The sequence below is a fragment of the Anser cygnoides genome, chromosome 2 (assembly GCF_040182565.1).
Source record: "Anser cygnoides isolate HZ-2024a breed goose chromosome 2, Taihu_goose_T2T_genome, whole genome shotgun sequence".
NCBI lineage: Eukaryota > Metazoa > Chordata > Aves > Anseriformes > Anatidae > Anser > Anser cygnoides.
In genome coordinates this window covers 80,446,543-80,471,466 of record NC_089874.1, presented here as the reverse complement: position 1 = coordinate 80,471,466, position 24,924 = coordinate 80,446,543, and the positions used below count along the sequence as shown (strand labels likewise).

Here is a 24,924-nt window from a genome sequence, read left to right as displayed (position 1 = left end):
CATAATCTGCAAGATTCCCCAAAGGCTTGAAACCTTAAACGATTCTGTGATATGAAAAAAACAATCAGCAGTGAATCACAGCTGAGTTGGCACCTTACAACACCCTGGAAATGTGACATGTCCACAAGTTCTCCATATTGACTTAGAGAACTGCCAGTGTCACGATTATTGCTCATGGTCAAGAGTTTCATAACAAAGCTCCAATCTTCCCACAGGTTTAGAGAGGCACCGGGGAGTTAAAAACACCTTCATGTGAAATTTCAGAACCTCAATAATACTGTTTTGACCAATCTAATTAAGTCATCATACAGTGGTACTGTACAGCTGATGTAAAAATAGAGTATCACAATACAAACATTTTTGTAGCAGTTTCCTTTTAAAAAAAAAAAGTGTAATTGGATAGTCTTTTCATAGGAAAAGAAAAACAGTCACTACGGGAATCCATGGATTCCTTTGAAAAGCTCAACACAAAAAGAAATCAAGTCTTGGCTTTAAGGCAAGAAGTTGCACAACTTCTAATGGACTCTGCTGGCTTTAAAACACTTTTACATCTTATGTAAATGCTGATACATATACTATAATAGTTTCCTAGGTTCTCAAAATTTTCAGATCTTCTAATTTTTATTTAATCTTTTATCTGCAGAATTAAATTCAATCTGAAGTTTTTAGTTCTAGGATCCTGTGGAAACTTATAACCAAACAGCTTACATCAGATTGAGGTACCAGATGACTGAGAGGCATTAAAGGAGATACAACTGAAATAGGAAATTCTGGTGCAGACACTTTCTTGGGAACCGATAGTAAATCATTGGATTCGTTTAATAGAAACTATGCTGCAGATACTGGCTGTCAGGTAACTGATAGAACAAGTTCTTCAACATTTGCAGTCAGAGTTCAAATGAAACTTCTACAAAGAAAAAAAAAAAAAGGTTTGAACTGGTTTTTGTTTGTTTGTTTTGTTTTGTTTTTCTAGGCAAATATAAAACAAATAGGTTCACCTATTTTATCTTCCACTGCAGTTTCAATCCAGTGCATCATTCTTTACTTACCTGAGTAAAATGCTGATGTTCTCTTTCATCTACTTTTTTTGTATGCCACAATTAAGTCTACCCACGTTATTATCATTTCTTCAGATTAACTTGAATGCAGAACTAAGTATAGTTTGGTCTTTCTATTGCAGGCTTTCCTCATGATTGCATATGCATTTTTCTTCTCCTTGGTCTTTTGCTACATCAGATCCCATATCAGAGGGACTGTAATCTACCTTCCCTTCTGAGCACAGGCTTTGAAACATTTTTAACACTACACTAAAACTCTTTAAATACTTCAGCATCTTCAGTAAACTGAAACAAATTTTGAAAAAGTACGGTTTTTAGATCTGGTGTATGAAAGACTTGCAAACATGATCCGTTTTCTTGTGATTTAATTTTCCTAGAAAGCCTCTTTATCCTTGTTTCCCAGTGCAAACCATAGAAGAGAAATACTGCATCATTTAAGGGATTTAAAATATTCAATATATGCTTAAGAAAAATCTTGTCTATGCATTTAGCAGATTATGTCCAGCTTTAGCAACTTTAAGCAAAATAGCTCTGTCAACTAAAAATATTTTTCTATAAAACTACTTTATATAAGCTCCTTTGAGGTGGCTGCTGTTTAGCATTTCTGTAATACTAGAGGGGGAAATAGAAAACAAAACAAAATAAATCCCCTCTGTCCCTACAAATCCTTGCAATTTTACAGTTCTATTCACCTAGCAGATTTGATGCCCTTTCTAAAACATATCAAAGAATAACTTGATATCACTGGAATAGAGCCGCCATTGCAACTAAGCTATAGTCTCCTTATCTCTCCATGCCCAAATCAATGAACAAATGAATACTAAGACTTCTACAACAACATTCAGTTAGTTCTAAGTTAATATTGCAAATCACTTATTTAAAGCAGTAAAAGTTGGATCTCTGAATCATCTAGATACTAAAAATCTATTAAATTCAGGAATAAAACTGTTATAAATAGGAAGTACAGAAAATTGGGCAAATTCATGCTTTACACAAGTGTTTGATATTGCCATAATAAATTGGCATAATAAAGGGAGCTTAGTAGCTTTTGTGCCAATCTCCACTTCTGTTGATGTATAGTTTTACACAGATATCACAAAACCTATAAATAGAAATATCTTGTCTATTTCATACTAAAATGGTATCCCTTCTAGAAACTTTCTTTTAACACAGCAGAGCTATAACAACCTGATATGTATATATTAGTTAGTCAGGGACCTCTGAATATCATCACTGTGATAATTCTCATCATCTCGTGTGTGGGATAGAAACCAGGCCAAACACCTGGACCTGACTAGTATCTGGTACAGCCTTATCTTCTCATTGTAACACAAATGGGTAATACGACCTTAAGTTAGGAATTGCCAGTCAATCATTTTTAATCAGTCGTGTGAAAAATTTGCTCCTGTTCCACAGAGGATAGAGCCCAGACAAGAAATTGTGGCCATTCTGAGTCAAGTGGAGTCTTGCCATTGACTTCTTCTCTGTATAGAGATGGGGGTGGTTACTGGGAGGAGAGACAGGAGTGGCAGCCTGCAAACAGAAAAATAATAAGAAAACCCATGAATCTGTTTTATAGTCTTAAAAAATAATAAATAATTCAATTTTCAAAGACCAATAATGTTACTTTTTTTTTTTTTTTTTTTTTAATATTTAGGAAAAGAAAGTGCTTCACAAGTCTAAACTGCTGGGTCTCAAACTGAGCTGAGCATCTAGACTTGGAAAGTTGGGATTTCCCAGTCTGTACTATGGTATTCCAATACTAATTCTTAATGCTACTTAATGCTTTAAGAACATGCTTAAATTTAGAGCTCAGTTGGCCAAGCTGCTTTTCAAAGACCAATAGTTAATCTTGTTGCGTATGTCTCTTTATCAAGAGACCAGGAAAATGAACACTATGAATACAGACCAGAATGGAATTAAAACTACTTTCAAATAAATCCTAGTGTATGTAATAGGTTAATATCCTTTGAAATGACAGTGCTAATATTTGAAAAGTTGCATTGTAATAATGTTTTATACTTAGCCAAGCTACAATTGTCTGTATCTTTCCAAATTGGAAAAAAGAAGATGGATATGCTTTTAAGTACTATTTTCAAGGCTAGCCTAAGAAATTGAATTTAAATTTTAAAAAAAAAAAAAAAAAGAAGTAACGTAATGATTACACTTTTTCATAAGTTTGTTTTTCAGTGTGGTCTGTGTGTCTTATACACTGATACAGGTGGCACATCAGGGAAACAAAAGTCGTATCTCTTAACTGTAAAGTTAACTCTAATAAGTTAACCTTGCTGAGTGGCTTAGAATAATCCAAATAAACAGAAGATATAAACATTGCATAATTTTAATTAAATTAACAGAGTTCAGCCTGAACTCAACTGCAAGATAAAGGCCCTCTTAATTAGGTATGGAAAATTTTTAAAGGATTTTTACATCTTTCCCTCCATCTCTTCACTTTAAACTATTCTGTGTCATTCTGTAATAAAATGAAAAAAAAAAACAAACAAACAAACAAAAAAGAAACCTTTAAATTCCTGAATACATACATACATTACATATATATATACATATACATATATATATATATATAAAGAAACATACCTCTAAACTTATCAGCTAAATATTAATGGAGTTTAGGGAAAAAAATCTCCCTTCCATGTGGTGACTTATTCCATTTTGGTTTCCTGGTAGAAGATGCCATGTCCTTTCCTGTGAAACATCTGTCACAAAGCATAGGGTAACGGATTTGACAGATATTAACAACATCAATATATCAGAGTAACAATGATGTTGCATTACACATATGCATAACACAATGATGTTACTACCTAATTTCTCTTCTATAGCTGCTCTTATAAAGAATTCACAGAGAGAAAGTTCATAATCTTATATGTGTTCACAATGCCTTTCTACTAATGTTACCAGTAACTCGTTTTGAAAGCTTCAAGAAAAAGTATGGTCAGTTTTTATTGAATTGATAAGTGTTAATTTATAGAGATGTGTCAACAAAATGTAAAGTCCAGTCTCTTTAGTATGTACAATTTCTAGTAAAACAAAAACATGTTCAAGAAGTTCTTTGCAGCTGGCTGATTTTTCAATCTTTTTTATTTTTCCAATATGAAAAGGAAAATAGCACATGAAAATTCATTTACTGTACATTAGATCACAAAAATAAGATCTCCTTGTACCAGTCTAGTAACTACTAATGTGAAGCAGGAAAATAGAGTAAGTAATCTATGTACCTATTTCTATACACTTGAGATTAAGCTAACATACCACAAGATGGCAGATGAAGGCAGCAAAAGTGGCTTTCTCCAGGAGAACATGTTTATGGGTCAGTAAAAACAACTGGCTTTGAAAATTGTTTTCTTAACTTCATAATACAGGAAATAACTTTTAGAAGCTGTTTTACAAGAACAGATGTATTATCATAGATTACTATTCTTATATAATATTTACCTTCTAGAAGTATGGCCTCCTAAATTCAACATTAATACTACAGACAAATTATTTATAACTAAAATTATTCTCTGAAATCAGCAAGAATTTTCCCCATTCATCCTCGCAGCTGTAACACCAGGAAAGTGAGCAGACCTGTCCGCAGCCATCAGCCTTATAACGTAGTAGATGCAGGCTGTGGAAGGCCGGGGTTCAGTTTCTTTATTTGAATTGATGAGAATTTGAAACTCTTATCTCCTCTTCCATACAAGCATGATCAACCACTAAGTTATAGATCATTATATGAAATCAGTGCAGTTTCTCAGACTTCCACTGTTGAATTTGTTTCACTCTGCATTGTTAAATATACAGTAAACCAGAGTCTATGCATGATACCCTGTTTTTTCAATTTCTGTATAAAAAATTAGGAATAGAGAAACAAGGGGTTCTAGTTACTGATTTAGTAAGTATCTAATATAAATTCCCTTCAGCTGGGCTACTGTTTGGAGCTCTGAAAACCTCCATCTCAGATAAGTGCTCAGATATGTTTTGCACAGGAGCACTGAGAAAAGTCCGTGGAGGAACGGCCAGTTTGTAAACTTCCTTGGGCTGCTTCCCTCTTCTGGCAATGAAGCAATTCTGGGCAGGCACAGAATTAGAGCTTCTTTTCTGGTTACCATCCTAAGTAACTTAACTATAAAAATCACATCTGTAGCACTCAAGTGTAGTCCTGAACTGGGCCTGAATTCACTGTTCCTCTTTAATCTTTTTTTGCCTGACACTTGATACCTACCTGAATATCTTACTGAAACTGTATGTTCTAGATCTTTCAAGTTATGCAAAAAAGAAACCTGTTACATCTAGGTCATTCAATCTGTGCATCCAAGACAGCCCAAAGTACCCACCTTACTTAGTAGGCAGAACCCAGAACCTATTCTCCTCTATTTTGAAATTCATCCTTGTAATTTCTGACAGAAAATAAATGGGACTGAATCATGAATGAGAAAGGTGAACACCGATGAATCTTATCTATGAAAATCATATCACACAACTGACAAGTCATATTCATTCATCCTGTCCTTGTGGCAGCCATACACAGGACTTTTTTTTTTTTTTTTCCCATGGGCACCGTGCATTAAATATCTTGGTGATGATTTGTTTTCCTGATTCACTAATCGTACTTCATATAATCATAGAATATCCTGAGTTGGAAGGTGCCAACAAGGATCATCAAGTCCGACTCATGACTCCACACAGGACCATGTCCTCTAGACCCTTCACTATCTTCATATCCCTCCTTCGGATACTCAAATAGTTTTATGTCCTTTGTACCTTGTGGTGCCCCAAACAGTACTCGAGGTGAGGCCGCACCAGTCAGAGCAGAGTGGACAATCCCCTCCCTTGACCAGCTAGCAGTGCTGTGCCTGCTGCACCCCAGGGCACGGCTGGCCCTTTGGGCTGCCGGAGCACGCTGCTGGCTCATGTCCAACTTGCTGTCAACCAAAACACCCAGATCCCTTTCCGTCGGGCTGCTCTCCAGCCTCTTGTCCCCCAGTCTGCATGTAGATCCAGGGTTGCTCCATCACAGGTGCAGAATACAGCACTTGCTCTTGTTGAACTTCATATGGCTGGTGATTGCCCAGCCCTCTGATTTGTCAAGATCTCTCTGCAAGGCCTTCCACCCTCAAGAGAGCCAACAGCTCCTCCTACTCCAATGTCACCTGCAAGTTTCCAAGTCATCTTTGAAAACAATGAAGAGAATTGGCCCTAAAATGGAGCTCTGGAAACCCCACTAGTGACTGGCCACCAGCCTGGTATAACCCCTTGGGCTATAACTCCTTGAGCCCAACCTGTGAGCCTGAAGATCTTCTATCTTGTATTAGATAATTGCTCACAGATATTGTAAAGGAAACTTCAGAAATTTAAACAGTTGAAAAAACTCAGTAAACCTTTAGGAATTAGCATTACTAGTAACAGAAGTTATACTACACTTTTTGGCTTCAGGGGCAAGGAGTTCTCCTATGTTTCTGTATGGATGGCTCTATGTTTACATGATAGGCAATCCTATAGAGACAGATTCAAATAGTATCTGTATTATAACAAAGTTAAGGCTGCTGCTTAGGGTGTGAGTCATCTCACAAGCCAAAAAAAACAGCACAGTTGTCTCAGCTGGAAGGCATAGGTGGGACAGCTGATAAGATGTGCAGCTCACAGACAGATATCTGGAAAGGAGTCTGCCTGCATTCGAGTTACTTCAGAGAGAGAGGCAGAGTGAGTCTAGTTTAGTCATTACGCAATATATGCAGTCCAGTCTTTTTCAGTCAAATCAATGCTACTGAAAAATAAATGCATGCAGACCGGCTAATATCAAATAAAGGAATAAACATGAACTGAATGCATAACATTGATAACATTCACAGAAATGTAGGCAGGCAGCTGAGCTGAGGTTAAGTATAACAGCAAATGCCATCCAGCTATTTTCGGCTGTATAAAAATTACCGAGAATTAAATATACACAGCAGGAAACATCCAAAAACAGCATGAAGCGTGACCTGAGTGGATAATCAATCAGCAACATGTGCAGGCTTAGCATGATGAAATATTACATCTCTTATGTAACCTGTGGTAGCCTTCTTACTGGCCATCACATACAGTGTAACTCAGTACCTAGAAAACAACCAAATGCTCAGAAAAAGAATTGTGGCACCATGACAGACTCACTGGTGTCCACACTCAAAGCTGATTAAGTCAAACATTGGGCTGGGGCTGGTTGTTGTAACATGATGTAACATGATATGAATATGGCCACCAGAAGAGTGGGATGTGAAACAGGCTCTGGTGCAACTCTTTGCAGCTAACAGGTGAGAGAGGGAGGTTTGGGGTCACTAGCATGACCACATTGATGGGACACTGGATGCTGGTGACATGGGTGGCTACTGGGAAAGGCATGCTAAATGAGTAACCACACACACTCTAAACTCTCTCTCTCTGATCCATTTATACATTTATATAGAACAATCTTCAGTGTTCTCTCCTATCGACAGAGAAAGAAAGCTGGTAACCACTTGAGCTTTTCTTTAACAGTATTATTTCATAGCCAGCATTACTTTTTTTTTTCTTCTTAATATTATTTCCAAAAAATGCCATCATTTTATCTTTTTGATTAAATATTGATTTTTTTTTAAAGCAAGGATCATAGTTTTCATAGCATTCTAAAGGCAAAAACACAACTATACTAAAGCAAAGACAAGTGTGACTGTAGAAGGAGATAAATGAATGAAAGCATTGTCAGCTGAACACTGGAGGCAACACTAAAAAAAAAAAAAAGGAAAGAAAAATAGATCAAAACTATACCACTGCCCTATTATTTTGTTTCCTTGTGTTATTTGCATTAATAAATTCATACTGCATGAAGATTCATTTACTGCACATCTAGATTCATTTATGTGTAGAAGCAATAGAGTTTCTTTTACTTGCCAACATCTAGAATGGAGAGGAAGCAGCAGATTTTGTCATTGTTCCAACTCATTTCAAAGTGTGATGGAAGAGGACTGTTTGCTATTAAAAAAATCATATAAAGAAAAACTTCCCTTAATTTCCCATAATATTCTCAAAATCTTAAAGCAAATAAACTTAAATGAAGGCATAAGAAAAAGCCTTGTACCCTCAATAGACTTAACAGAAGATATACAGATGATGCTTATTGATACAAACATGAATAGCTAAACTATTTTAGTCACTTCATTAGATAAACAGATTACTTTGCAGAGTACTTTTTATACTGACAGACTGGTGCTTAAAATTCAAAGGCATTTTCAGTAAGAATTGAAGCTTTCCTGGCTGCTTCCAAAGCCAAAGCACTATCTATTTAAAATATAATAATCTTCTAACATATCCAACATAACAGTATAATAAAAATTACTATTACAAAAATTACTAGGGAAGTCTTAAGAATTTTTCTTAACAATAGAACACAAAGGCTTCACTTAGGCACTTTCTTATCCATAATTGCACAACACATGAACATTGCAAATACTGACCAATACGGCAATTCTTAGGATGAGGAGAATGCTACCACTTTATATATGAATGAAAAATAATGCAAAAATAGAAGCAGACTGGAGAGAAATAGTTGTAAGAAGCATAAAACTGAAGCAAGAGGAGGAACAATAAAAACTTTTATTTCTTTTCTTGAAACTTGGCAAGAAATTACAGCCCAAGGCTTTTCATCCAAAATTCTGACACAATAATAACTTGGTGGTGTGGGGAAGGCATCAAGGGAAGTAAGGAGGAGGTAATGCCAACCTAATATTGCTGAAGAATAAAAACATGGCTAAAAACTTGGTTGAAATTTCAAATTCTGGCAAAAGAAATATTGTCATAGCTTGAATTTTCTATCTATTCATGTGTTGCTGGGAAATCTTCACTCAGCTTTAGAAGGTGACATCAGAAATGTCAGCCTACAGAAAATTTCTTCTCCCAGTCACTTTTCTCTCAAGTTTTTAATAAAAGGGAATATACTTGAAGCAGTTTTCTGACTACTTGAAATATAGCAGAAAAACTATTCTCTTAGTCATGTAATACTAATGGGTTCATGAAAAATTGTAATTACTCCCATAAAGTTTTAAGAGAGGAAAAATTTATTGCTTACAGTACTTTAACAAAGACAACAGATGTAGTTCTCAATTTGAATGCCGTTTTAGAAGTCATATTGTTGCTGCTGAATAGCATTTCTCAATTACTCCAACGGCAACGTATTCTTTCATACAGTGTGTAGGACCACGTGACACTCATTGAATGGGATTTTCTGAACAAGAGAAAAAGGTGAGCCCATTGCTGAATGTGGCTGGTGACTTAGGGACAGCAGACCTGGACAGGTGGGCAACCCGATCTGTAAAAATCTGGTTGAATAATCAGGCTCAGTGCATAGTGGTTAATGGCTTATACTGTACCACATCAGCAATAAGTGGAGTACCAGAGAGCTCTGTCCTAGAAGGAGTCAATGTCACTGTCATCACATTTGCAGATGACACCCACTTGGAGGAAGAGGCACACATGTAACGGCCGGACTGTCACTCAGAGGAGCCTACGCAGGCTGGAGGAACAGGCCAACAGGATGTGCAACTCAGCAAGGAAAACGCCAAGTGCCAGGTCTGGGCAAGAAGTACCAGGGTTTGGGTAGCCAGTGACCTTTGTGGGAGGAGGCCAGGATCTGCCCTGTGCCCATTACAGCTGATGTCATGCCAGGGCACAGACATCCCTCAGGAGTTGGCGCCAGCCCGCAGTGCACAGGACTAGCACCACCTAGCAGAGCTGGGGAGTCTGGCTGGTGGTCTTTGTTGGAGTAATGGGCTGCTAACTGAGGTGACAGCACGCACTCAGCACAGAAGGGAGGCCCTTCCTCAGAAGCCAGCAGCTAGTAGCTCTCACCTGGCCACACTGCAGCTAGCTGCACGACCAGCCCCAGAAAAGAAAGTCCCCGTGATGGAACAGTGAGCACAACGGGAATGCAAGGCATAGCCCAGCCAGCAGGACAGGGCCCCATTCCACTGTACCTGAGCAAGATAGACCCAGAGATGGTTGCCAGGTTCAGCCAAGAGCCCAGATGATCAAACAAGCCTGTGGTGATGAGTATTAGCAGAAGGAGCGTGCTGGGCACGTCCAGCACTGTCCCAACTGGGGCTGCAGGGGGCCAGGAGCTGCCCCTGGCCGGTCACCGCCAGCTCCAGCACCGCTGTGTGGGCACATTTGAGAGAGCGCAGCCTTTGAGATGGCAGAGAAGAGACAAAGGGGCTGTGGCAGAAGAAATGGAGGAGGTGTGTGAAGGAGGCACTCTGTGACAGAGGAAGTGACACACACCAGGGCAGGGACTGCAGTGGGCAGGTGACCCATGCTGGAGATGGGACAGCCCTGAGGGACTACAGCCCCTGCTAGAGCAGAGGAAAATGAAGCAGCAGAAAGGAAGAGCAGACAAAGTACTACACCCATAACTGCAGCCTCCAGTGCAGCCTTCCCCACACTGGGGGTTTGGGAGCAACTTAGTACAATGCATCAGGTGAAAATAAGGGAAACAGACTAGGAGTAGAGATGGTGGAGTGAATTTGAGCCTGGGGAAAGGAGAGGAAAAGCTGTTTTCCTAAGTAAGTGTTTATTTTCTTCTTCTCAGTACCTAATTAGCAGGAGGTTAATAAAATTCCTGGAACTGAGAATATTGTGTCTCCTATTGAGGGCTGGAACACTTGCTCTATGATGACAGTGACAAACTGGACCTGGACAAGGTCGTCCTGGAGAAAAGAAGTCATCAGAGGGACCTAACAGCGGGCTGCCCAGGGTTATTGGTTGGTGAGAAGATGAGCCAGGCTCTTCACAGCTATTCATGGTACAAGGGTGAGAGGCAATAGCCTGAGTCAGGAGAGGTTCAGACTGAATATAAAAAAAAAGCTTTTTCACTTCGAACACTGTCTGTGGAGCCCGCTACCTAGAGAGGCTGTACAGTCTCCATCTTCAGAGGTTTTCAGTTCCAGATTGGATAAAGCCCTGGGCAACCTGGTGTGACCTCATAGCTGACCCTGCTTTGACCAGGAGGCTGAAGCCTCCTGAGGATTTCCAGCCTGAATTTTCTTCTGATTCCATTTCTCCTATAAATAAAACACAACGCATTTTTTTCTGAAGACAACCAAAACCTAATTGTAAGAAATTGTACAGTATCTAGATTCAGCCACTCCTTACATCTCTTGCTGAAAGTAAGATATACTGAATGGATTAAAGTCTAATTTGTTTTAGTGAGGGGTGAATTGGCAGTACTTCGCTATTGAAAGTTTTTCCTGCTTACAACATTAGTCTTACGACAACTGTCAGATTCTAATTGTGAGGTCATCTATAATATCATATAGTCTATATTACCCTTCCTTCTCCTCCACAAAGGACTATTTGGCATTCAGCCTTATCACCAAAAACGTTTATCTGTCTTTTTTTAGAGAGCAAAGCTGCCAGTGATAGATATATATAACCTCACCCAGCAGTGTCAGTCTATCCCTGTCATTGCCCTTAGAAAATTCTCTTTATGGCTAGTATGAATCTTCCTTGATACTGTTAATTTCACTGTTCTCTCTCTCACTCTCTCTTTTTTTTTTTTTTTTTATGTACATGAATATAGATAACCGGTATTATTCCCCTTTTCTGCTTGCTGGCAGCAGTTTTAAATGCATCCAAAAACTGTCACTGAATTCTGCTCCCCATCCATAACCCTGGTCTCTCTTCCATCAAGATTCCTTGGCTTCTCTATCTTTCCCTAATTATTTCAAATTTTGTAGTGATGCCATATTTTCTAGACCTCTGATTATTCTCTTTGCTCTCCCTGGGACTGATCCATATCTTCCTCAAAATGCACTGTCTAAAACCAACAGAGTATTTCAGCTGAGGTTTTACCCTTGCTTAGCAGTGTGAAATAATTATTTCACAAATCTTGCAGGCTTGCAAAATATGCTCAAATAGATTTTTCAGATATGCGCAAAAAGCACGTGCATGTACAGTGCAGCATTCCCTCCAAGCATACTATACATCAAGTAAGTGCATTTAAAAACATTTTTAAAAAGAAACCTTAGCTTATTCTACTTTATTTCCAAGCTCTATTTAAATTTAAAAAGAAAAAAAAATAATAATAAAAAAATCAATTCTCTACTTCAATGCTCTACTTCTAAATGAGAACAAGCCAATGTACTAGCAAACATACTTGTATTATTGTCAAGGAAATATCATCTTCTTACAAACAAAAACTCAACCTATTTTCCTCAGATTTCTGAGAAGCTTACATGTGAGCAGATACAAAGCATGAAATGTTTCAGTATACAACATACACTTTTTCATGTCACAATCAATTAAACGTGTTAGACTATGATGAAAACTTTTATATCAACTTAACTACAGCAGCTTTTATGGTTCAGATTTCTTTCCAAATTGCAGCAGCTTCACAGACTCACTTGCCTTTTAACTCTGCATTGTGTTGTCTCTTAGTTAAATTTCAAAAATAGTATTCTCCTCCCTTTCTGAATCCCAGCTTTCTCCTAACATAGCATTCTTCTCTCAATCTGCTACATTAACACTGTTGTTTTGACACACATCAGGCATACTGTGCCACCTGAAACAATTCAGTGCTGTGTGCTCCTGCAGCAATAATTTGCCTTTATGGCAATGGATTGAAGAGACACTGCATCGCTTGATACAGTATGTGATCCATCAAATCCATAAGCACTGTTGTTTAAACATCACACGGGTTTATAAATGTTAACTCGAGTGACTTTACATTTCAGAAGTTATTGAGTTCATAAAACTGATATGCCCATTAGGTGCACTGAGGCTTCCCTCCTTAACCATTGTAAATGAGTTTTAAATGCAACTGCTACACAACCTACCTTTAAAAAAACAAAGAAACAAACAAAACAAAGAAACAAAAATTCTTGACTAATTAAAATGAGGAGGAAGGAAAATAAATAAAGAGAAGCAGCCCATTCTTCTGCTCCATTGCCCATGACAACATCCCCTGTTTAAAGAATGTTACAGAAGGCCAAGCTCTTAGGCTATTATCAATATTAAAATGGGGACAAACCTATTACATAATCCTAATTACTACCCTGGCAAGCCTTACCACAATTAGGTGGAAAGAGTCAGGACTTAGTTCCCCCTTCATTTTAAAGTCCTATTTAGGTAAAAGCTGTAGAACTATACAAACACTGTACACATGTGCGCACGCACACACACAAAAAAAGGGGGAGGAAATAAAAACTTCACAACACCAGCATGTTTGAGCAAGGTCACTCAAGCACTGCTAAGTCATGGGGTAGAACAGCAAGCATGGTCTGTTTGAAATCAGTAGCACAACTGGGTGCTAATGATGCAGTCAGTCTATTGCAGATCATATTCATTCAAAGTCAATGATTCCAAGCCTTTAGCCCTAAAGGAACATTCTGAATCCTGAACATTTTTTGCAGATCACTGTGCATCAAAATTTATTGAAAACACTGTGTTGTGCTGCTCTGAGGTACCATTGGCCTCAGCTTGGAACCGCACCAGATCTTCACAGCCCAGAGTCAGAGCAGAAGTTAAGAAAATGAAAATGAATATTACAGAATTTATTTTGCAGTAATGATGTTGTTGGTAAACATCTGGGCCTCTGTTTTGTTCATCTGTTCCTTTCTTTACCAGTTATTAACATTAATATTCAGTAACGATGCACACATTCTTTTATTTAAATGATCACATCTTATTTAAGTCATTGCAAGTATTATGGTAGCTTTGATCCGTCAGCTGCTAGAAAGGACAGAACATAAAAATGAATCGAGTTTTGTATTCAGCCTTTTCTACATCACTCCCCATGGTTAAAGAAACTGCACTGCTCTATTGAGAGTTCCCTTCCCAATTTCAGTCACCACACTTATTTTCTAACAGAATGCCCTAATGCGGTACTCAGAGGCACTGGAGAGGCTATTCAAACACAATAAAAACGAAAAAGCTCAAATGTTATGGCGGAAGCACTTGACGATATCTCCCAAAATAACATGTTATTGTAATGTACAGAAATAGTACTACGTCAATGACTGTCGTTTCCAATATGCTACCTAGCATCAGCGCTGTCAATTCTAGTGACTTTGTCAAGTGCTTCATGTTGTGTTTGCTACAAGCGCCACATTCTGGAGCAAAAGTATGGGCAAAAAAGAAAAGGTGTGATCCAAGTAACTCCAAAAGTTCAAAAACTGGAAAGAGAGAGAAAGAGAGGGAAGGAGGAAGGAAGGGAGGAAGTAATGAAAGAAGGAATAAAGGAATAAAGAAAGGAGGGAGAAGGCTGAAACAGCTTTCAATTTTTTATTTTTTTTTATTTTTTTTTCCCCAGAAATCTTAGTAAGCTTAGGAACTGATTAAACCAAGATTTGGACCCTAAACACTGGTTTACATATTTTTAGGTAACTGTAAACTCCAAATGGGTTTTTAAAAATCTTCACTCCTAGTTATATGCATCTCAGAAAAGGGATGGTAAGATTCTGTTCAATTACAGGTTCATTTGGCGTAAAAGTGTTAGCAGAGCAATAGATTTTACATCTATCATTTAAATCAAAGTCCCTGGCCCCTAAGAGCATGTCATTTGTTGTATACACATTAAAAACTAATTTAAACAGTCTTTATAGGTGTGTGAGGTTTTCCACATCGTTAGCTTGGAAAGTAAAACACATACTGTGGGGATTCACTGATTTTTATTTTTTATTTATTTATTTTTTTAAATAAATGACTGTCTCTGGCAAACACCACTGCACTACCTTCATTGTGGCTGATTCAACAGCATGCAATTGATTTCAAAATTTATTACATTCCTTTAAAATGATTTCCCCAGTCATGCAATATTCATCTTCAACTTGCAGTTCATCAGTTTATATTTTAAAATGTCGCTTTCAATTCAAATAACACACAAACAGAGGCTTCCCTCTTTTTTGCTTGTCTACCACCACCACCTTATTGCACCTCCCCACCCTTTCTTGTAAGTAAATGAAGTATTTTACTCCACATATTCACTTCCTTTTTAGTCTTCCGATTATCTCTGAATCGTTCCCTGCACAGTACTAAATTGCTCCATTCTCCTATCAACCACATATCATTTTTTCCATTCCCTCATCTTTCTGTCTGCTCTCTTCCTCCCCAAGCTCCCTGCATACGCCTGTCCAGTAACTGCTGACCCACACCATTTATTGTCTGAGCCATACTGAAAAAGGAGATGAAGCCACTTAAAATATTATCACAGTCATCATAATATCCTCAGAAACAAATATGAGCTAGGTGTGTACAGTGTATGATACAGACAAGAAGTCCAAATTATTACCAAAAAATGAGACGTCAAGTGCTTAATTATCCTAACAACAATGGAAAATATATAACAAAAGGAATTCTAAATCTACCTCTATATATACAGGAGACATTTCTCCAAACAAGGAATATTTAAAAAAAAAAAAAAAAGCCTGCCTAATGAGCAACTAATTATAAGTAGAGATGTAGCAATTGATATTTTCTTGAATCTTTTTTGGGCCACATCTCTTCAGAAAGCCTGCATTGTTTAAAGATCTTAATGTCAAAAATTTATCCTGTCCTTATTTAAAAGGGATATTTATAGGCACCTACAAAGCAACACTTCTGAGGCATGTAGTCTAATTATTAGATGGCATGCTTGATGGCTCAAAAATCTGAATTTTCTAGTTTCATATTAAGTAGCAGAAGCTTAGGCCCATACTTAAGTACTTCTCTAAATTAGGACATTTTTTGTCCAGATAATCAGCAAATGATAGTAGTCTTGGGTAAAACATGAAATATTATCATGTTCCTGTGATTACAGGCACAGAACAAGAAATTAGCTCAAAGTCTTTAATGCAATTTATTTCTCAGAATTACTTTGGGAAGATTAGTTCCCTCTTACAAATTCTCATTACTTATCTACTGTACTTTTTTTAATTTTAATCTGATTCTAAAAGGTAAAATTATATTTTATTCATTACAGAGCTACCGTTTTTAATTTTTAAACCACATTAATACTATTGCTAACTATTTTCTATAGGAGAAACTTCCATCTTTCTAATTAGTTGTTTTGGACAATGTTTCCATAATCTACTGAACAACTGCACAGTAAGTATTTGGCCTGTATTCACCCAAAATCAATGTGATCTAGGGTTTCATTAATATGGCAATACCTGAAGCAGGAAGTTATTGTATTGCTGTTCCATAGTTAATACAAATAATTCTATTTCTGCTGTAGTGAAGCATTTGTTAGCACCTTTTTTACTGAACCACATTATCTCACCCAAACAAACTGCTGCAGTGCTTGGGCCATTTTCTTACCATCCTGAAAAGAGCTGTTAAGAACAGCACCTTCTTCAGCTTTTCTGGAGATAGACCCCAAGCTTGCCGGCTCCCTGTCTTGTCCACTTCACGAGTGGAAGACACCAAAGCCTCTAGCTATGCTTCTGCCCATCCCTCCTACTCATCTGATCCTGGTTTCTGTTAATGCAGAGAGCAGGATTAGTAATAGCATTTCTCGTGTTCTGACAGAAAGCATCAATAATTTAGGATTTTCCAGGATCCTCAGATGGAATTCACTGCAGCATTTGATGACTTGTTTTTTATAAGGTCATGCTAGATTAGGTATTTAGTAATACATCAGGCTTCCAAACATTTTAATTCATTTACAGTGAATCACAGCAAAATAATTAAGTGCAGCAAGAAAAGTATAGAATAGGATCTTTTAAAAATATTTTAAATGTGACCTATGCTGTACAACCCTCAGTTATCTGTTTGTTTATATTAAATAAAGAAACCAATCAAAGCTCACATTGGCTCTTGGCCTACCTGAGTAAGCTCACACTTAATGTAAGTCAGAAAAAATAGATTATTTTATTTCCTCCTCATCTAACATACACTAATCCCTTAATGAATTTTATCAGTTTTCATAGGAGAAAAATAAATGAATGAACAAACAAATAAACAAATAAATATTTATACAGAAACTTAATCAACTAACAGAACTATGACTAATTTCTACAATAGCAGAAATATTTCTCCTTCCCTCACAAGTACACTTTGAAAGTATGTGCAAGGAAAGGCTTCACTGTTATTTGTACTTACACATGAGAGTAACTTTTTAGATTTAGAATTCTGCTTAAGGAAAGTCATACTTCATTTGAAGCTGGCTACTTGCAGGGAAAATATTAGTAAATGTGGCAAAGTCATGATTTAGTAAATGAGGTTCCAGTACATACTGTAGTCACATGAGACTACCAATCAGGCATGCAGTCTGGGCAAATTCATACTTAGTTGTCTTCCAGAATTATTAAGAGAAATACTTAAAAATATACAGCAAATCTAGAGAGAAGCAGGAAAATAGTCTCCTATCTCCCCTATGGTGGCACAATATTATTCTTTCCTCAGCTTCTGTAAACAGGAAAATCCAATGGAAGCAAACAAGCATTTGACAGTATGATTATATTCAGAGTGAACATACTAAATATTACATCTCCTGGTAAGAGAACTTTGTAGTTTAATCCTTTGTTCCACTGACAGAGTAGTTCTTCCTCTCTAACCTAACAGTGTTTGAAAAACTTGATTCAGACAAAGAACATACACAGAACAGACTTATTTCCAACTAGCTCTTTTAGGTGTTATTTCATAAATGCATTACTACCATGTCTATCTTTTTGATAAATATGGTAAATAAAAGCTTGTCTGTTCAGAAAAAAAAAAAAAAAAAAAAGCAGAAAGTATCTAGATAATGAATGTGCCATTAGATCTCACATCCCAAGTATGACACATTGGATGACCTCTTTGAATAACAGCAGACAAGCCTTCCTTTCAGCTGAAGTGACTCTGAAGTGTCCATGCATGGCACAAGAGAGAATGAGAAATCCATTTCACTTTAGAGTCAATGAATGGTCAAAGTATCAGAATAGCATGTTTTTACTGAAATCAAGAAAAAAAAATTGTCGAACTCCAGAAATTTCCCTGCAACTTTTTATCACATGTTGCCATTCCACAGAGTGCAGAACTAATTGAAGCCTGGAGAGATTTGCATCCATATGCGTATATGTGTAATATTCCCAGGTTCTTCCTTTAGCTGACTGTGACTCCCAGTCCCTGTTTGGGCTTTCAGTATTTCTATTATGATGGATTTTATTTTATTTATTTATTTATTTATTTATGATTATATAAGCCTTCAAAGCCTCACTTTCTTAGGAAATAGTGTAAAGAACATTCTTCTTTCACAGATGAGCTTGTATTATTCACAATGACCTCAACAGTATAGTGTCTCAGCTTTTCTGTTAGGATGTCACTATTCATCATAAAGTCATGCACAAAAGTTTGAATTGAGGGGGATCAGAGTTCATTTCAGCTTCACATTCAAAGATTAATTAAACCTAGTCACTAAATCTTCAGAAGAGGAAAATGAAGATATTCGTCTGCGTGTTTAAAGCCTCCAGTGAGGGCAGACGAGTATAGATTTTTTCCTCCTGTTTTACTAGACTAATTCCTGGAAGATAATTACTAATATTACATCTACCACTGTGCGCAATGACAGTCTACCTTTAAAAGAGCTACTTGAGCATTTCTTTGCCTAAAAAGAAAACAGCAAGTTTTAAAATTAGTACCATACTCTACCGAGACTCAAGTGACAGATTCAAACCTTGAGAATGTCACGCAGCAGAGAGCTCAGTAGTTAGACTGTGACAGCGTGAGATGCTTCCACTGGCAGAAAGTGAGAACAGGGCAGCCTCCTGTCAGAAGAGGAAAGGGGGAAATTTGTCCTAAGAGTCACAGGGGAACCAGAGTAACAAAGCAGCAACGGGAACAGTGCAGGGCTAATAGAGTCTGGTTTCAGGAAAAAAATGGTGTGGAGGAATCGGCAAGGTAATTATGCAGCCCAGTATCTATGCAAGTTTCTTAAAATATGCATGTGTGTGTGTGTGTATATATATATATATACGCATTTTGTATATACATTTGTATATATATATATACGTTTTGTGTGTGTGTGTATATACATATAAATAATCTTTCTGATTTGTTTTTAAAAAACAGTCAAGAAGAACACTTGTGTCCTACAGCATACACCATAGCGTTATTTTTCCCTAGTGTTTGCATGGTCAGAAATAGTATTTATAACTCAGTGAGCCTTAAAACTGTATTCCGAAAGCCAACTGCCCAAATGCAAGAATTGTAGAAAGACACTCAGCAGCTGTTTCTTCTGTTACACGGTGCTTTGTTAACCAGTATTATGAGTTCCTGTGGCTGCTAGTTTGGGAGAGCTCCAGTCCTATCAGGTAACCTAACAGTGAAAGGTGCCAAATAATTTTTCCAGTGGTAGTAATGGTAACAAAAAGTCAAGTCCTTTAGAAATCTTTTATAATATGATGCACACAGTATACATACACCTATTTAAAGTCTGATGGATGTTTGCAAAACAAAAGTGATCTCTAATTTGATCAGATGTGATAAAATCATATGTATATAATGCACTGAGCTTGACTAAATACAAATAATCAGGCCCATATTTCTTTAAGTACTGCATCTCAGTGTGCATTCTAAGAATGTTTCTGTAGCAGTAGCAGATCTACATCTGGACTAGGACTATCTAAGCTTACTAATCACTGTCATTTTTGCAGACCTCAGAGAAGTTCTCCACATATCAGATGTAGAAAACTCTATGACCACAAAGCGTCGAAAACATAGCTACCCAGTAAACATAAAGCAGAATCTTCCCATACAAAGACGATCAGATGAATGACTGATTCTACACACACTGGAGAGGAAAAGTATTTTCAGAATATAACGCACTTCACAAATGTATTGTCTCCCTGATACACAAGTACACAGACATGAACCGATTCATTCTAGTCATCTGTATTTTCTTAAACTGCCTTTTTTTTCCCCCTGTGTAATTAGTTTAGGTTTGATAGTGGGTCTTTTTTTTTTATTTTCTTTCTTTTTTTTTTTTTTGCATTAGTCCATTCAAAATACATCACAGAGTAATCAGAAAAAAAAAAGTTTTTAATGTTTATTTTGACAATAGCAATGCAATTATTTTAATAACATGGTTATTTTCTTTCTGAAAATTACATGAAAATTGTATTGGAGAAATCATAAAAAGGACCTTCTTGCATCTACCAAGTACCATGTAATTACAAAATAATTGCTTACTTCTGTATTCTGCAAACTAGTTTACCAAGATTCCCCCACCCCTCCTTTTCTTCTAATTAAAAGAGATATATTAAAATGGCCACATTTGCAGATATATTGAAAACAGGCTTATCTGCATGCAATCTGAAAGCAACAGTCACGAGTAACATTTCATATTTGTAAAACTCCTTACTACTACAAGGGGCTGTAAGTCCTTGCTAGCTGTGCATAAACCAATACATTATCACTGACATTCAGCCACCTCTAAACAGGCCAGGCATTAGCTGATGCGTTGAAAAGTATGCACGCTTAGAGACACAAGAGAGTTACAGCCAATGACTGTGGGACAACTCAGTGTGTATTCCTATTAAGTGTGGTGGGACATTTAGCATCTGCAAAGGAATTTAATTTTCAAGGTCTGGCAATAAACCGCATTGTATGAATTCCTGCAATCAGTGGTGGCAGCAGTCCATGATTTCAGCAGTGGCTGATTGAAACATTCTGAGAACTTAGAATAGCTTTCAAGATGTTGAGACAAGTGAAGCTTATATTAATAGAGTAGGAGTGAAAAATGTGCTGATCTTTGTGTCAGTTTGAATGGATCAATCTGTCAGGCTCTGGAGACAAGGAGAAAGCTTCAGTCATTGCTGGTTTTAGACAACTGATAGTAAATGATACCTTCTATGCAAAAGTCTAACATTGCTGGGATGAGAAGTTCTAGAGCCAGAAACAAAAGACAAAATCCAGAGGGAGGGTGAAAAGTTATGTTCCATCATCACATTTGAAAGAATGGAAGCACTTTTAATAGGAACTCACATCTAATAAGCACTGAAAAATTTAAAAAACAGGACATCAAATTAAATGCTTAAGTACCAGCACTTACACTGAAAACCTTGGCATTAACTTCAAAGTATAAGCACTTGTCTGTCTGTGCACACCAATCACAAATATGTTCATGCTATTTATGGAATAAGGTGCCTGACAGTTATGGAAGTTGTGTTTAAACCTATTTCAGTGGAGAAAACAAGACCTGAAGATACCTTGAAATGTCCTCCAGGATTATATTTTCAGAATATCATTGGAGATGCCCTCAACTAGAAACCTCTAACATCCAAAATATACTTTTATTTGGAAATCTTATTCTGCGCTGTTCACCTGTTTACTGAACAATTATTTTCAAGATATTCACCAGTAGGAGATACTTTTATCCCTTTGAAGATTATTTTCATGAGATCTAATGGACCAACAAAGAAAGAATACCCTCCTGATAGAGCAGAAAGGTAGCTTAACACTATTTCCACTCAGACCTCATGGTGTGCTTCCACCACTTTGTGCTTATTATTGTGCCCTTATCAAAGCCCTCTATAAATGAACTTAATTCATCAAGATGACAAAGTTATTTGAGCTACAAAACCAAAAGAAAACTACACTATAACACACACAAACAGAAAACACAGGGTCTACGGTCAATTAAATGAATTAAATACTCAAAATACTCAAAGTGTTTGATAAGCTCTTGAACTAACCAGAGGGACAAAAAGATCTTGAGATAATCCTGTATTATTAGAATTGATTTCATTCCCTTATAGATACCTCCCACCATAGAAAAGGAGGGAAAATGTACATATATGCATCTAATATGAATAGCTTAATAAGGATTGGACTTAATCCTTAATAAGGATTATTTATTGTAAATAAATCTATTGACTTCAAACGAATCAGTGTCTCGGATTGCCTGCCCTACCCCAATGACAGCAGATGTCTTGGGACAGACTCTCTGGGAGCCATTCTCAGAAGTCAGTTCCATTAAAAAAAGAAGAAAATTGCCATTTCTCCTGCAAAGGTATTCTTATTTTGCAGAGAAAGAGAGAGAGAGGAATAAAGAGAAGATGCTAAAGAACACACAAATGTGGAGCATAGAAAAATCTTTACCCCATGTGAACAAATTAGCTACTCCTCTCCCCACCCCCACCCCCTTTCTTTTTTTCTTTTTTTTTTTTTCTCCTTTCTTTGGCTCATGAAGAAGCTGTTTGCATTTTAAAAGGTATTTTGGGCAAGATATTAAGGGCAGCCAAGTTAGTCTGAGTTACCTCTATCTAGGACCAATATTTTTCACACATCCTTCCCCTGCCCTCACCTAGCTCCTGTCTGGTTCTGGATCTCCTGTAAGGTACTTAAATAGAGGAGTCCACTCAAAGACTAAGCGCGCAGTGGACAGCTGACTGAGGAATCCAGCAAGCTACAGAGCAGCACAATGAATTGGTAGGACTGTGGGGCCAGAAGCAGGGAAGATAGAAGACCATAGAAAACAGCTCTTAGAAAGGCTGAGGTACTTTAGCAACTGCAAAATCAAAGAAAGATACATTAACAGACCAAAGACCATTCTGTCCGCCTCCACTGGCCAGGCACAAATCAGCTTCACTGAGAAAGCTGTATTATCATTTTATCCACCCACCAGGGATTTTCAGCTTCAGCACAGCGCAGCTAAAGCTGACACAGTTATACAGTTTTCCATTAAGAGCTGGCTCGCATTGTGTAGCTTGAAATATAGGCAGAAAGTTCTTACATGACAAGCACAATGCTAGACACACTTGATACCTCTCTCTCTAGAGTTTATAGCATTCACAGAATATTAATCAGGGAGGATGCATACAGCAGCCAATGGAAAGAGTTGAAGAAAACAGAATCTGAAAAGTCTTCTGTCCATCTGACTTAGATGCCTGCCTTGGATGTACACCCTAAAACCAGTTAACACAGTCACTTAGGGTTGGTTGGTTTCTTTTTAAGAGACGGATGACTTAAAAATGAATAAATGAAACGGATAAAAACACTAGTATTTGTGAATTATCTTCCTTTTCTTGTTTCTTAAGTTCAGCTTTTGTGCTTTGTGCTGAACCCAGTGCCATGCGTTGCTTTGTACACTTACAGGACTGGGCCCCTTGGAAATCACCGCACTTGCTATTATAAAATAGGAGAAACTTGAGTACAGTAAGTTCTTCTGGTCACACGTAGAACTATCCCCACCACGGCCAAAGTATATTAACACCTATTTTCTGTCCAAAGCATTTTCAGATTTATAAATAAAACAAAGACACTGCAGTTTTTGTATTTTCTGCTTAAATCATGCTTGATTTTTCATGCCTTCTTTTTTTCTTAATTTGTCCCGTTAATAAATTCTGGTGTGCATTCCCAGAAAGCATCCTTCTGTATTATTCCACTCTAGCAGTGCATTGATGGTGGCTGTGACCCTGTGGCATGCTGAGGATCCAGTGATGGGCAGCACAGCTGGCCCGAGGAGGTGCAGTGGGCCCAGGCCGGCCCACAGGCTGCGTGTGCTGCGCCAGGCCTGGGCCGCTGGCCAGGCTTCACCAACTCCTGGTACCAGAGGGGAGCTCCCCCCACACCGCCTCACCTCACCTCTATCCAGCAGTGCAGCAGGAGGCTCCCCTGTCAACATCCTTTAGGAACAAAGTTGTTTACCTGCAAGAAGTTTGTATATCGTAGCTCAAAGGAGCAGCAGGGAGAGCTGCACTCCATGCAGAAGATCTTCATGGTGTGGCAGCATGGAAAAATCCATCTGGTCTCCATCCCATGCTGCTTGAATTCCAGGTACCCAGCATCTGAAAGGATATAAGATTTATCTCACTGTGTTCAACTTCTCATTCTGTCTTATTAAAGCAATTATCTTAAGCCATTTGCTGTCAGGCCTTTTATATTGAGGTCAAGAAAGAACCCTGCACCAGTTCACTCATTGCTCTCCCATGCAGAAGAAACACTCATCTAGCACTTCCTCTTACATTTCAAACCAATACACAAATGATTTTAGAAACAGTTTCAAAGAGAATGCATAGAAGAGAGGAAGACAGACCTCCATTTTATACAAATGAGGAAATGGAGGTGGCTTCTCTGAGAAAGAGCCTGTTATAAAGAGAAAAAAAAAAAAAAAAAAAAAACAAAAAAAAAACAATGACAACCTCATACCTGAGTTTTTATCTCCATAATCCAAGAAGGTTTGTGGAAACACTGTAGACTGTAAAGTCTGTATTATAGCTACTTGTTAGTAATAAACAAATATATATAGTCAAAAACTGCTATGGTAGTGACCGTTTGATGTCTGAGAATTGTCTTGCTATGAAGCACTTCAGTGTGGTTTTTGAGGCCGTACAAACATGCTCTGCAGAATGATGATCTTCGGTATTTTGTCAGCGCAGACAAGATACTTAAATGGCCAGCCTAATTCCCAGAAACACAAAAGGTGAGCATTTTTTCCAGTTTATAAACTTCATAAATTAGCTTTTGTTTAGTAACTAGAGTCATCTATTTTCCAGTTCACCTGTTAGAAACATTTAAGACAAAAAGTGCACCAAAAGCTGCAAGATTTAAAAGGTTTAGCTTAATGACACTTTGCCCCTGTTTGTCTTCTGCAACAAGGTGTTTTTGTATGTCTGTGTTTATCAGGAAGACAATTGCAGATCCGTGTGATGAAAAATTTTAGATGACTGATACATCAGTTTTAAATTTTAAAACAAAAATTGACTATCAATTTGTTATCAACACACTTCATGCTAATGCTTAGTTTTTATACGTTAGCAACACATACTCACTTCTTATACCAAACTTTTAGTCTTTATCACCTTGAATATAAATAAGCTGTAAGAATACAAAGACAATGGAGCTGATGCTATGTCACTAGCAATGATGGTTACTGTCTTTGGTGGCCTTAGTTACAGAG

General features: G+C 37.4%; 2 long non-coding RNA genes across 2 annotated transcripts; one reads left to right on the top strand and one right to left on the bottom strand.

Annotated features, from left to right (window-relative positions):
• Nucleotides 1-1,874: 1,874 nt before the first annotated feature.
• Nucleotides 1,875-24,090, bottom strand: LOC125184298 (uncharacterized). The gene is made up of 3 exons (XR_007168082.2): nt 23,673-24,090; nt 3,657-3,775; nt 1,875-2,591 (listed from the first exon to the last, which is right to left on the bottom strand). It is a non-coding gene; the product is annotated as an uncharacterized lncRNA (long non-coding RNA).
• Nucleotides 16,768-23,886, top strand: LOC136790132 (uncharacterized). The gene is made up of 2 exons (XR_010829489.1): nt 16,768-18,923; nt 23,416-23,886. It is a non-coding gene; the product is annotated as an uncharacterized lncRNA (long non-coding RNA).
• Nucleotides 24,091-24,924: the final 834 nt, after the last annotated feature.